The 14961-nt window shown below is 38.8% G+C and overlaps 1 protein-coding gene across 6 annotated transcripts in view; it reads right to left on the bottom strand.

Moving 5' to 3' along the window:
- Positions 1–2085: 2085 nt before the first annotated feature.
- The window catches only part of LOC132395483 (uncharacterized), a 221060-nt gene continuing 208184 nt past the window's right edge, over positions 2086–14961 (bottom strand). For 4 of the 6 annotated variants that reach the window (XR_009512625.1, XR_009512628.1, XR_009512624.1 and 1 more), the window contains 2 exons: positions 7014–7097; positions 2086–3840 (listed from right to left, as the gene is read on the bottom strand). The gene's annotated coding sequence lies outside the window, so the exon portion shown is untranslated. Of the gene's footprint in view, positions 3841–7013; positions 7098–13794; positions 13930–14961 lie in introns of those variants that run through there. The other 2 variants (XR_009512627.1, XR_009512629.1) reach the window with 1 other exon arrangement.

Here is a 14961-nt window from a genome sequence, read left to right as displayed (position 1 = left end):
TATTTGCCTTCAAAAGAGTTGGGGTAAGGGAGTTTCTAGTTAGCTTTCTGGTTGTCTATTAGCAGGTTTTCAGGCTTTTGTTGGTGGGGGTTAGGGCTATCCTTACTTTAGTTCTTTTTCATCTGGGCTGAACTGAAACTACAAATATGTCTGAATTGTTATAACTTCCGGTTCCCCTCTAAACCTTTTTCCCTGATTCATGAGTTTTCTATGCAGGAAGGTTAACCCTTTACAAACGATATGGTTTATTCAAATAAAATGGATAATATTACAAACTTTGTCTCTTGGAATATGAATGGTTTGAACCATCTGATTAAAGAGAAGAAGATTTTTTAAGATTTTCATAGATTGAATGCCTAGATTATCTTTGCCCAGGAAACTCATGTGAGGAAGGAGGATAATCAGCATGTTTTTAGGTTTTGGAAAGAACAACTATTTCACTCTAATTCACAGGTTAAAATGAAGGGTGTATCTATTTTTATAGACTCCTCGATTTCATTTGTTCACTATTAAACAACCTTAGACCCGAATAGTAGATTTCTATTAACTACTGCTTTACTTTATAAACAAAAAGTTGTTATGGTTAATATCTATGCACCAAATGCTGACTCTCCAGAATTCTTTAAACATCTATTTGCATGTCTTCCTAATTTAAATGAATATATGTTGATAATTGGCAGAGATTTTAAGCGGTGCCTGAATCCCTCGATGGACAGGTCTGCATCCAATCAGGAACCTCCAAACAAATCCACTATTCTTATTAATTCCTTTTTAGTTGACTCCAGAATATTAGAAATTTGGAGGTTTTTATATTATAAAGATAAAGATTTCTCATTCTTTTCTCACGTACATCACAATTACTCTAGAATGACCCTCGACTAGTTCTGTCTGTTATTGCCTGTGAGTACGATGCGATTGCTGTTTCCTATCATGTGCCCTTGAAACTATCAATCAAATTGACTGATGTAACTTTTAGTGCTAGATAATGGCGGTTCATTTCTACTCTACTTTGGGTATTAAACTTTGTTAACTTTATTGAAGAACAGATTGACTTTTTTTTTCAACTAACTTTATGGAAGAAATTTCCAGTGGGATATTATAGGATACTTTTAAAGTATACATCCATTGCCAAATTATTTCATATTCTACTGGATTGAAAAAAATTAATTAATAATGAAATACATACATTGGTTGATAAGATTAAAGAAATTGATAAAAATATTCTGCTGCTCCTAATCTGGAGCTTTATAAAAAGAGAGTGAACTTCAGATGCAACACAGTTTGTTATTAACATCCCCGATTGAAAATCAATTACTTTAAACTAAGATTGAAGTTAATATACATAGTGATAAATCGGGTAAATTATTGGCCAACCAATTGAAAATTGCTTTGGCTAAAGGTCAAATTAAAGTCCGTAAACCAGATGGTATCTTGATGGTTGGCCATGATGAAATTAATAAATCTATTCAAGAATTCTATACCTCTTTATACCAATCAGAATTTCCTGATGATTCTACTATAATGCATGAATATTAATTGCCCAATAATAGAATCTTAAGTTTGGCATTCTGGGCACAAGATCTGGATGAAATTCAATGTCCACGATGGGTGAACCTCGAGCACGAGTCTGTACAGGGGTTCTCATTGGCTTCTATTTTAGGGGCCTCGCTTCCCTTTGCACTTACTAAACTGAATAAACAAATGCCTAATGCAATAACTAAACATACAATATGAATATGGTTTCAATTTCATAAATTTTTTGGATTGAATAAATTTATTCTATCAAGTCCTATTATATCTCATTTTTTCTTCCAACCATCCAGAATTGATCAAGCTTTTCTTTTATGGAAAATGAAGGGAATAACATGTTTTCATGTCTTATTCATAGATAACTGTCTCATGTCTTTTGTACAGTTGTCTAATAAACATAATTTGCCTAGATCAAATTTTTTCAGATATTTATAGATTAGGAACTTTTAAAATATTATTTTACCTACTTTTCCAATATCACATTAAACTGAAATTACAGAAAAAGTTTAAACTCCTATCAGAAGAGTTTAATAGCAATTATTTATGATCTGATTACGAAAATATGTCTAGGTACATCTGATAAAATTAAGAATGAATGGGAAAGAGAATTTCAGATATCTTTACCTATAGAGAAATGGGAGAAAATTCTCCAACTAGTTAACACATCTTCAATTTGTGCTAGAGACACTTTAATACAATTTAAGGTGGTTCATAGGGCCCATATGTCCAAGGATAAGTTAGCTCATTTTTATTGACCTATAAATCCTGTCTGTGACAGATGTAAGTCTGAGGTAACTTTCTTGACACATATGTTCTGGTCTTGACCTCTTTTGGGAAAATATTGGAAAGATATTTTTGATATTATTTCAGCAGTTTTGCATATTGATTTACAACCTCATCCTATTACTGCAATTTTTGGATTGCCAGTGATGGACTCTAGTCAATTACCCCCTCAGCTTTCTATTTGATTGCATTTGTTATGTTAAAAGCCAGAAGATCCATTTTATTTAAATGGAAATACTCTAATCCCTCCACTACACTTCAATGGTTTTCCCAAATTATAACTTGTTTAAACTTGGAAAAAAAAATTAGCGGCACCGGCAACCCTTCAGTTAAATTTGAAGAAACTTGGAGGCCATTTATTCAACATTTTCATATGATGTAAATTGCCCTTTTCTGAATCCATCTCAATAACTTTTTGTTCATGTATAGAGGAGCGGAGTTAATAACAAATAATGATTCTAACCGATGAAACGTGGCAGCCCAGCTTTTGTTTTGTTTTGTTTCTATTTTGTTTTTTTTTTAGTTTAGACGGACTTTTTTTCTCTTGTAAAATTTTTTTGGAATCTTTTTCATATTTAGTTACTATGAGATTCGGAGGCTTAGAATACACATGTTACTTGGAGTCTGTTTCTGTATAAATTAACTTTTATTAATGTAATCCCAATCTCTTTGTATCATTACCATTGTTATGTTTATCTACTCGAAACTCAGTAAAAAGATTGATAAAAAAATTAGCTGAAGTCCTTACAGGTCTTAAAGTTTAGCTAAAGTTCTTGCTACAAGGATGTTGTGGCGCCACATTTAAGTAATGTTCTTGTTTGTTGCAATTTAGTCCTAAATTCAAAGTCACGTTGTTTGTTACAAGCTAGTTCTAGGTTCACAGTCAAGCAATGTTATTGTTAAATGCTTTTAATTACGCATGCTGTGTCTATACAATGAAGCATGTCTGAGAGCTAAGCAGAGTCCCCAAGCACCACTTTTAGGTACAAGTGTCTCTCTGTGATATCATGTAATAAAGCCCTTTAGTCTGAAACAATTCTCTGAGTCGGTCTGATCTATTCTATCTGCTGCTCCTGAGATTTATCATAAAAAACACGTGTCCAACACTCTAATTGGTCAAATCTGGTGTGACTCTGATGCCAGGTGTCCCCAACACTCTTCTTGGTCAAATCTGGTGCATCTTTGATGCCATAGGTATCCATGACATTCTTACAGTGAGATCTGCTGCATCCCTGACAATATTACAGTCATTGATACCCATTTGTTTTGAGTCGCTGTGCTGAAAGCTTTGGGATCACAGAAAGAGAAACTGTCCACTCAACAGGACCGCACAGAGCCTGGTATCTGCTACTCACCTTGAAAGGCCACATAGAGCACGGAGCAAACTTACTTTTTTGGTGATTACTCCTCTGATGGAGTTTCCCCAGGAGCGGGCAGTCACCAGAAATCCTCCTTGGTTCACTCCCACAACAAAACGTGTGATCTCAGTGGAAACTTCAAGTTCTATTGAGCACATTTCCACTATGTCTGAAAATGAACAAGAAGTAACTCAAAGTGCATCAATCATAAGCATGTTTATTTTATTTGCTGCAAGGAAAGACGTGTGATAACTTTGAAAAAAACAGATAGCATATCTCTTCTATGCTTAAGTGATATCTACCCACGTCAGTTCAAGAACAGGGTTGATTCTGTCAGCCTGCTTAATTAGTGTACTTGGCATTCTTGCAGTAACCAAATCTGCTTGTCTTTCTGCTGTTTGTCATATACTCAAGGCCCATTGATAGAATGTTGCACAAAGACTACTAGCAAAGCCCTGAGGTACAATACAGGTTCCATTTGGTTACTACAAGTACTGATAACTGAGCATCCAAAGAGGAGTCTATATCATGTACTGGTGCCTTTGCAATGGAACAGTTGAAGTATAATTACATCAGTGAACATATTGTGTATGTCATACTGCAAAATGTTATTGGTAATAATAACTAATTATAGAGGGAGTGAAATACTAACATTATATAAAAAACTATTTACTCTGTCACAGTGGTTCTGTTAGGTGAGTGACTGACTCATAGTGCCAGCAACCAGGTTTGTTCCTGATCTTGGGTGCTGTCTAACTGGAGTTTGCATTGTTCACCCTGTGGCCATGTGGGTTTTCTCTGGGTTCGTCCTCCCACATCCCAAAGGTGTGTGGTTGGTTGGTTGTAAAATGTTGTTGGTGTGCAGGCATTTGATGAGAAGGTAAGGGGATGAAGCTTGAAGAAAATGTGAGTGGAGTAAGAAATGGGATTAATGCAAGTGTAAACTGAATGGTTGATGGTTGGTGTGGACTAAGTAGGTTGATTGGCATGTTTCTGTGCGATATGTCTCTACGACTCAAGGCCAATTTTCCCTTTTTCTAATAATCCACCATCTGCAATAACTGAGCAAGAAGCACTGGTTTCTGCAATAATTATTTCTTGTGATAAAGCTTTTCACAGCTTTTGGAAATAAAAATCACATGTCATGGATGCATCTTGGTTTAACAGACCCTTCCAGCTCAATGACCCCACACAATGGTCAAATAAACCTTCAAACCCAAATGTCTTTGGAGTGTGGGAGGAAACCCATATGATAATGGGGAGAACGTACAAGCTCCTTACAGACAGCAGTGGAACTGAACCAGAGTCGCTGACACAGTTATAGCATTATGCTAAACACTATGCTACTCTGCTACCCAAGAAATGTCACACACTAGAGGACAGCCTTTTAGGTTAGAGAGGGGAAATTTAAAGATGATATGAGGAGTAAGTTTTTTTTTACACAGAATGGTAGGTGCCTGGAATGGGTTACAAGGGCTAATAGTGGAAAAAGTCAGTTTGGTGGAGTTAGAGACTTATAGATAGACCACAAGAATAAAGAGAGAATGAAGGCATCTGAATGATATATAAGAACAGAATATTTAGTGTAAATTGGCATTACATTGGCATAATATCATGGGCCGAAGGGTCTGTCCAGTGCTGTACTGTTCTTTGTTCTATTAAAACCTGACCTAGTTATTGCTTCACATTAGGGCACCCCTCCCATAAATGCATGCAAAGAGAACTTGCTCCATGTAGAACTTGCAAATTGTATTTGGAAATGAGCAAATCTAGAAAAAACTGCTAGTGCCTTCACTTCAGAAACAAATGCAAATCAGAACCAGAATCAGGTTCAAGTCTCAATGGCTCTATTACTAATGACTACTCTTATCACGACTAAAATATTATTTTTTTTTCCTTTATAAACAAAAGTAGAGAATCAGACTTGAATCCAGATGGAACCAACATTCAGAGCTGCTAACAAGATATGTATCCTAAGATGTAACTCTGATTACTCTGATTGCTAATGCCATGGATCACTGCATAGGAAGTACAATGATTAATTAAAACATGTTCCACAAAAAAATAAACACTTTTTGTATTTTAGAGCTGAATCATAAAACAGTGAATTAAATCAGAACATGTTGGACATAGATCACCTTTAGAGAGAGAAAATGAAACATGCATTGGTTTTTCAAATCTGAAATCTTTGATACTTTCTCTAGACATACTATTGGATTCTTGTGTATCTCTAATATTGAGGATTTTATTGCAGATTTCCAACATACACAATTCACAATTCTTTTTTTTTGATTTCCTTCATTAATTCATAAAATTTGTTGTTTCAAGTTTATTAATTTCTTCAAATTCAAAATCTCCAGTACAGCACTTAATATTATGAAACTACTAGAAAGGCAAATCTCATTCACATCTTCACCTTTCCAGAATTTAGTGATGCAGTTAATATATGAAGGATTTAGAAACATTCCCTGTAGCCTTGTTCCAAAATCTTGCAAAGTGTATAAACCTTTAAAGTAAAGTGATGTACAGAAGAGATGAAAAAATACAGGTGATAGAACAAATGCTTTTCCATATGCAGACAGATGGTCCATAAGTGGCTTTCTTCTTAAATTAAGACATTAAAAACTGTAAAATAAATAATACTATCTACATTAAGCCCTGGCATTCATACAGACTATTGATTTCCCAATATAATTTTGCAAAGTGATCAGGAAAACCTGTAGTTGTTGCCAAATGATTCTGGTGATTCTCCTTCAATATTGAAGCTGCTCAGAAGTCTTGTAAGGAAAAGAATTTCCATTCAGATGCAAGCTACAAACAAAGGCATGAACGTGAGGAAGCAGAGAGTAGGATCTGATCAGGGTTGTTGCTGGGGCAAAGAAAGTCCACGGGGTGGGATGGGATTCGTGTTATGTTGAGTTTGTAAATTGATTTAGTATTGTCACAGGTAAAATTAAGAACTTGTCTTGCATACCATCCAGAAAGATTATTTAATTACAAGAGGGTACTGAGGAAGTACAAGCTAAAACAATACCAAATGCAGAATAATTGACCATAGAGAAAGTGCAGTGCAGATCATAATAAGGTAGATTAGAACATAACATAGAACATAGAATAGTACAGCACATTACAGGCCCTTCAGCCGCAATGTTGTACTGACCCGCAAACCCTGTCTCCCATATAACCCCCACCTTAAATTCCTCCATATACCTGTCTAGTGGTCTCTTAAACTTCACTAGTGCATCTGCCTCCACCACTGACTCAGGCAGTGCATTCCATGCACCAACTACTCTGAGTAAAAAACCTTTCTCTAATATCCCCCTTGAACTTTTCCCCTCTTACCTTAAAGCCATGTCCTCTTGTACTGAGCGGTGGTGTCCTGGGGAAGAGGTGCTGGCTATCCACTTGATCTATTCCTCTTAATATCTTGTACAGAGATTGTGAGCCAAATTTTCAGGGAATGGAATTAAACAGAAAATTAGAAGTACGTACATGCAGAATATTACTGGAAATATGGGTTACCTTAGTTTACGTATGTACCTGTCAAGCCAAATCAGCAATAAATCTGTTAAGAAGGAATTCCTTAAGTGTTACATGAGGGAACAAACTAGAAAACATGCTATCCAGTTTCAGTAGTGTGTAATAAGAAAGAAATAATTAGCAATCTTGGTGTGCCTGATGTTTTATGGAATAATAATCTAATGACAATAGAAAGAAAAACTAGGGATGCCATATCTGAACTAAGGAAATGCTGAGTGGACAAGGTACAAGATATCAAAATCAGATTTAATATTGAGAAGGAGAAGCTAAATTCCAATGTATAAGTATTACAGTGGAATTGTCAGTACCTCCAGTTCAACAGTCTTTTTGTGTGTTTTCCCCCAGCCATCAATCTGTGGTTTTGTATTGCCATGTGCTCTTGTTTGTTTTCATGCCCCATGAGATCCTGTCCCTGCTCCTGCTCTACTCCGGACCCTGCATTACTGAGTACTCCGCCTCTCACCTGCTTCTCATTATTACCTGTTTTACTGCCACTTCTGTCTCATTGTGCTCCATCTATCATCTGCCTCTCTGTTTATTGCTCAGTGTATTTTAGTCCTGTGTTTTTACATGTTTGCTGCCAGATTGTGCCAGTGAATTTTCCTGAGCTTTTCCAGCATTTGTTTCTGTTTTCTGTCCGTCTGAATATCAACTCTGCCTATTTCCTGATTCTGGTTTTTGGATTTCTCTGGATGTTTTGATCTCTGTCTGAACTTTGTTGCTGACTTTGTTTGCATCTCGGGATTTGTTACTCAATTAATATCACTGTGTGCACAGTACTGGGTCTGCAATTGGATCCCTGCTCCAGTGGCCTCACAGGAATAAAGGAAATTACAATGGGATAAGAGGGAAACTGGCCAAATTAGACTGGAAAGTAAAGGGACACAGCAGGAAGTACAGCAAAGCAGCAATGGCTGGAGCTTTTTCGAAAAATGAGGGAAGTGCAAGACAGATTTATTCCATATAAGAAGAAATTTTCAAATGGAAGAAGGACACCACCATGGCTGACAAATGAAGTCAGAGCCAAAGTAAAAGCAAAAGAGAAGGCATACAAGAAAGCCAAAGCTAGTGGGAAGATAGAGGATTGGGAAGCTTTAAAAAGCTTGTGGAAGGTTACTAGTTAGGTCATTAGGAAAGAAAAGATTAAGTATGTAAGGAAGCTGGTGACTTATATCAAAGAAGATACTTAAAGCTTTTTTAAGTACATAAGGGTAAAAGAGAGCTGAGGGTAGATATAGGACCAATAGAAAATGACGCTGGAAATATTCTAATGAGAGATGCAGAGATGGCAGAGAAACTAAATGTGCATTTTGCACCTGTCTTCACAGTGGAAACTGTTTACAGTATACAGTACATTCAAGAGTGTCAGGGAAGTGAAGATTGTGCAGTGAAAATTATGACTGAGAGGGTGTGCAGGAAGCTTAATGGTCTGAGGGTGGATAAATCTTCTGGACCTGATGGAATGCACCCTCAGGTTCTGAAGGAAGTAGCTGGAGAGAATATGGAGGCATTAGCAATGATCTTTCAAGAATCGGTAGATTCTGGCATTGCACCGGATGTCTGGAAAATTGCAAATGTTACTCCGCTATTTAAGAAGGGTGGGAGGCAGCAGAAAGGAAACTATAGACCAGTTAGCTTGACAACAGTGGTTGGGAAGTTGATGGAGTCAATTGTTAGGGATGAGATTACGGTGTACCTGGAGGCACATGACAAGATAGGCCAAAGCCAGCATGGTTTCCTGAAAGGAAAATCCTACTGTATTTGTTTGAGGGAAATACAAGCAGGGTATACAAAGGAGATGCAGTGGATGTGGTGTACTTGGATTTTCAAAAAGCATTTGACAAGCTGCCACACATGAGGCTGCTTAGCAAGATAAGAGCCCATGGAATTTCAGGGAAGTTACTAGCATAGGTGGATCATTGGCTGATCGGCAGAAAATAGAGAGTGGGAATAAAGGGATCCTATTCTGGCTGGCTGCATGATATCACTGGAGTTCCATAGGGGCTGGTGTTGGGACCACTGCTTTTTATGATGTACGTCAATGACTTGGACTATGGGATTAACGGATTTGTGGCTAAATTTGCTGATGAGACAAAGATAGGTGGAGGAGTAGGTAGTGTTGAGGAAACAGAGAGTCCGCAGAGAGACTTAGATAGTTTAGGGGAATGGTCAAAGAAGTGGTAAATGAAATACAATGTTGGAAAATGTATGGTCATGCACTTTGGTGGAAGAAATAAATGGGTAGACTATTATTTAGATGGGGAGAGAATTCTCATTTTTGATACGATTGCCATCCTTTGCTTTTATAGCAATATCATGCTAGTTTCCATAGTTCTCCTTCATGCATTTGGTTATTTTTTATAATGTTCACATATCCATATTTTTTGCAGCTTCTTCAGCTTTTGAGGCAGGTGTCTCAAAATACTGTCGCTTGTCCTTTCTGCAGCTTTGTTTAACATCCTTGTCATTCTCGGCATATTCAGCAGCAGGTCTCTTCTTTAGGTGACGGGAAGTTGTATTCAGCATTTTTTTCTTGGTTTCTTTCCTTTTCATTATTTTCATCCATTGTCTCACTAATCCATTATTCTTTCCATTTCTTTTGGTATCCCAGGATCTCTTTACTAGTCTCCTTCATCACACTATTAAAGTCGTGAATTGTCATGTCAGTATCTTTGCCAAGTATGCTAAATCTATTTGAAAGGTTGAGTGTAAATTTTCCCTGTATCTTGAAGTTTTGAGTTGCTGGAATTGAAGAATTGGCCTTTGCCTAAGCCCATTCTCATTTTCCTCAATTTTAGTTTCACTTTTGCTACAAGGAGATGGTGATCACTGACAACATCCGCTAGCCTTTTTACCCAAGCATCATTCAGTGATCTCTTCCATTTGTTGTTGATAATGATATGGTCAATCTGACTCTCTGTTTTCCCATCTGTGGATTTCCATGTGAGTTAATGGATATCTCTATGATGGAAAATGGTGCCTCCTACTGTAAGACAGTTCATTTCACATAAATCACAAAGTCGTTCACCATTGACATTCATGAAACCAACACCATGCCTTCCAATAGTACTTTTGCGATTGGTGTTTTCACTCCCAGCTCTTGCATTAAGGTCCCCCATTATAATAACAACATTGTGTTTAGGGATCTTTTCCATGGCAGCTTGAAGGCTGTTATAAAACCCATCTTTAGTTCCTTCTTCCGCATCCTCAGTAGGTGCATATACCACAATTATGGACAGTTTAGCAAATTTAGAGTTTAAACAAACATACAGGAGTCTTTCATAGACGGGGTTCCATTCTAATAAGGCCCTCGAGGCTTTCTTGTCCATGATGAGTGCCAAACCTTTTAAATGGATGCTGTCCTTGCGGCCTGACCATATGATTGTATTGCTAGATTCTAGGGGTCACTTTCCAGACTCTATCCAATGTGTTCCTTGTATTCCAAGCAGCTGCAGTCAGTAGTTATGGATCTCTTTGATAGTCTGTGCAAGCTTTCCAGTTTGATATAAAGTTCAAACATTCCAGCATCCAATATAGATAGTTTCTTTGGGTGAAAGAAGATTAGCTCTCAGTCTGGAGATGTCCTGGTGGCTTTGATCTCCGTGAGAACCTCTGACTGCAGCAGTGAGAGATTGAAGATAGATAGATGAAAATAATTGATAGATTGGAAAACTTTATCAAACAGTTGATGACGGATGGGCTTTGGATAATATTCAAACGATATGTATTCATTGATGTAGCATAGCAAAAATTGGAGGGTGACACCAATGTAGTCTTGGATCATAGACTGTTCCACGTGGCTGAGAAAAAGGCAAGCATAGCTGGGACCCATATGAGTCCCCAAGGCTATACCTTTTGTTTGAAGGGAGTGGGAGGAATCAAAGGAGAAACAATTGAGAGTGAGGACAAGTTCCACCAGACAGAGGAGAATGATGGTGGAGGTGAACTATGTGGATCTGGTGTCCAGAAAGAAATAGAGGGCTTTGAGGCCTTTCTGGTGGGTGAAGGAAGTGTATAGGGACTGGACATCCAGAGTGAAAATAAGATGCTCAGGGCCAGGGAACACAAAACCATTGAAAAGATCAAGAGTGTGTGGTGTCACAGATGTAGGGTGGAAGGGGCTGAACCAGGAGAAATGAAATAGAGTTGAGATATGCAGGTATGAGTTCAGGGGGCAGGAACAAGCAGAACCAATGGGTCTACCTGGACAAGCTGGTTTGTGGATCTTGGGTAGGAGGTAGTAATGGGAGGTGTGGGGTGAGGGAACTATGAGATTGGTGGCTATGGACAGGAGATCCCCAGAGTTAATAAGGTCAGTGGTGGTGTGAGAGGTAATAGCCTGGTTCTCCTTAGTGGGATCCTGTTTGAGGGGTAAGTAAGAGGAAGTGTCTGACAGTTGTTGCTGGGCCTCAGCAAGGTAGAGGTCAGTCTACCAGATTATAACAGCACTCCTTTTATCTGCAGTTTTAGTGGTGAGGTTAGGATTAGTGCAGAGAGAGTGGAGAGTAAAGCATTTAGAAGGAATGAGCTTGGAATTGGAGAGAGGAGTGGTGAAGTCACTCCTTTAGAAGGCAATGAAAAGATCCAGAGTGGCAGAAGAAGAGATCAGTGTCATGGTGGGCGCAAAACTCACTGAGGTGTGGCTGCAGGGGGACAAAGGTGAAGCTCATACTGAAGACAGAATGTTCTGCCTCTTAGAGGGGAATGTCAGAGGGGATGGTGAAAATCTGGCATGGATGACATCTGGGTTCGGGATAGGGGGGAAGGGTTTGTCAGGGGGGGAGGGGAGGGTTGGGGTGTTCAAGGACAGTGGAGTGAGAGGAAGATGTAGTCTCTGAGGACCTAAGGACTAGTTATGGGACCTGAGAGACACAGGACTGCAGAGTGTTGGTGAGGGACAGGGAGATGGGGATTCCAGCAGCAATGCATAAAGTTGCAGCCTGGAAGTGCTGTTGGTCAAGGGTGGAGTCGGAGTTGGAAGTTGCACAATCGGCACTTTGAAGGAGTCCGAGGTCATTGGAACCCATATTGATGGCGGTAGAGTCCAGTTTCTGAATCTGCTTGGGATTGTTAGAACCATTGAGGTTGGCAGCAGGGATTGCAGTTTGGAGATGTCCATGCCTGCCGTCATTGGAGACAGCAGGTTCTATAGTCTCTAGGCAGGTGTTCTTCTGATCCTTGCAGGATGTGAGAAAGTCTAAGATGTGACAATTGAAAGCATAGATCCAGTGGAGGATAAAGTGGCGGACAGCTCCATTGCAAGCAACGGAGAGAGAATCCTGGAGATCTGGAAGTGACTGGGATAGGGACCCCAGTCCAATGTAAATTTATTATCAAAGTAAATATACCGTAAAGCAAAAAAGGAAAAAGTGAAGACAGAAGTATGTCTTCGGTAATCTAAAATAACTGAAATTATAATCAAAAGCAAAGAAATGGATGAATCATAAAAGTATATGATTTAAATCTGTCTTCATAAAGGAGGATACAAATAAATTCCTGGATACTATCACCCTACAACAAAAAAAGAAAATAAATTGGAGTATTGTGTTCAGTTCTGGTGGCCTCATTATGAGAAGGATGTGAAGGCTTTAGAGGGGGTGAAGAGGAGATTTACCAGGATGCTGCATGGATTAGAGAGCGTGTCTTGTGAGGATAGGTTGAGCTAAGGCTTACCTCTTTAAAGTAAAGGAGGATGAGAAGTGACTTGATAGAGTTGTACAAGATGATAAGAGACATAGATTGAATGGACAACCATGTCTTTTATTCCCAAAATGGGAATCAGAATCAGGTTTAATATCACTAGCATTATTTGCGAAATTTGTTGTCTTTGTGGTAGCTATACAATCCAATACATAATAAAAGAAAGAGCATGAATTACAGTAAGTTAAATTAAATAAGTAGTGCAAAAATAGAAATAAAAAGGTAGTGAGATAGTGTTCATAGGTTCAATGTCCATTCAGAAAATGAATGGCATGACCTGGGTAATGGGGGTAATTAATAATGGATTCCACCTTTTTGAGGCATCACTGCTTGAAGATGTCCTGGATACTATGGCTAGTGTCCAGGATGGAGCTGACTATGTTTACAACTCTCTGGAGCTTACTTCAATCTTGTGTAATAGCCCCCACACTCCATTCCAGGCAGTGATGCAGCCAGATCAAATGTTCTCCATGGTATATCTGTAGAAATTTGTGAGTGCTTTTAGTGACATACCAAACCTCCTCAAACTCCTAATGAAATATAGTCACTGTTGTGTCATAATTGTAGCTGTATCTATATGTTGAGTCATGTGTTGACATATGTTATGTCAGAGATATTAACATCCAGGAACTTGAAATTACTCACTCTTTCCACTTCTATGAGGCTTGACATGCACTCTCTCTTCTTACCTTGTCTAGAGCCCACAGCCAGTTCTTTGATCTTATTGACATTTAGTGCAAGGTTGTTGTTGCTACACCACTTCAGTAGTTGATATATCTCACTCCTGTACGCACTTTCGTAACCATTTGAAATTCTGCCAACAATGGTTGTATCGTCAGCAAGTTTACAGATGGTGTTTGAGCTGCATCTAGCCACGCAGTCATGGGTGTAGAGGGAATAGAGCAGTGGGCTAAACACACATCCTTGAAATACGTCACTGTTGAAAGTCACCGAGGTGGAGATGTTATTTCTGATCCACACAGTTAGTGGTCTTCTGGTTCTGAAGTCAAGGATCCAGCTGCAGAAAGAGGTATACAGACCCAGATTCTAGAGCTTTTCAATCAAAGCTAGGAATGATTGTGTTAAACACTGAACTGTAGTCAATAAGCAGCATCCTGACGTATTTGTATTGTCCATTTGATCCATAAGACCATAAGACACAGGAGCAGAATTAGGCCATTTGCCCCATCGAGTTTGCTTTGCCATTCAATCATGGCTGATCATTTTTCCCTTCCTCAGATACTCACTCTGTGACCTTTCATGCCATGTCCAATCAAGGACCTATTAAGCTCTGCTTAAATATACCCAATGACCTGGCCTCCATAGATATTCCCACCCTCTGGCTATAGAAATATCTCTGCATCTTTGTTTTAAATGAGTAGTCCTCTGTCCTGAGGCTGTGCCCTCTTGTCCTAGACTTCTTCACCATGGGAGACATCCTTTCCACATCTACTCTGTCTAGGCCTTTCAACAGTCAAAAGGTTTCAATGAGATCCCTCCTCATTCTTCTAAATTCCAGTGAGTACAGACCCAGAGCCATCAAAGAAATATACAACTGCATCCCCTTTATCTATCCTACTTCTAGCTTCCTCGAAGAATTCCAATACCTTCATCAGGCAAGATTTTGCCTTAAGAAAGCCATTTTGACTTTGTCCTATCTTGTCCTGTGTCACCAAGTACCCTATAATCTCAAACTTAACAACTGACTCCAACTTCTTCTCAACCACTGAGGTCAGGCTAACTGGTCTTCAAGGTTGCAAAGAGAGCCGATGAGGTGTCATCTGCCATAGACCTAATGTGGCAATAAGCAAATTGCAGTGGGTCCAAGTACTTGCTGAGATAGGAGTTAATTCTGGCCATAATGAACCCCCCAAAGCACTGTAGACGTTAGTGTTACTAGACGATAGGTGTCATGACAGTTCACATTGCTCTTCTTGGGCACTGGTGTAATTATTGCCCTTTTGAAACAGGTGGGAACTTCTGAATGTAGCAATGAGAGATTAAAAATGTCTTTGAACTCCCCCCCCCCCACCAGTTGGTTGGCATAGGT

The sequence above is a fragment of the Hypanus sabinus genome, chromosome 6 (genome assembly GCF_030144855.1).
Source record: "Hypanus sabinus isolate sHypSab1 chromosome 6, sHypSab1.hap1, whole genome shotgun sequence".
Lineage (NCBI taxonomy): Eukaryota > Metazoa > Chordata > Chondrichthyes > Myliobatiformes > Dasyatidae > Hypanus > Hypanus sabinus.
This window is presented reverse-complemented; position numbering and strand designations above follow the sequence as displayed.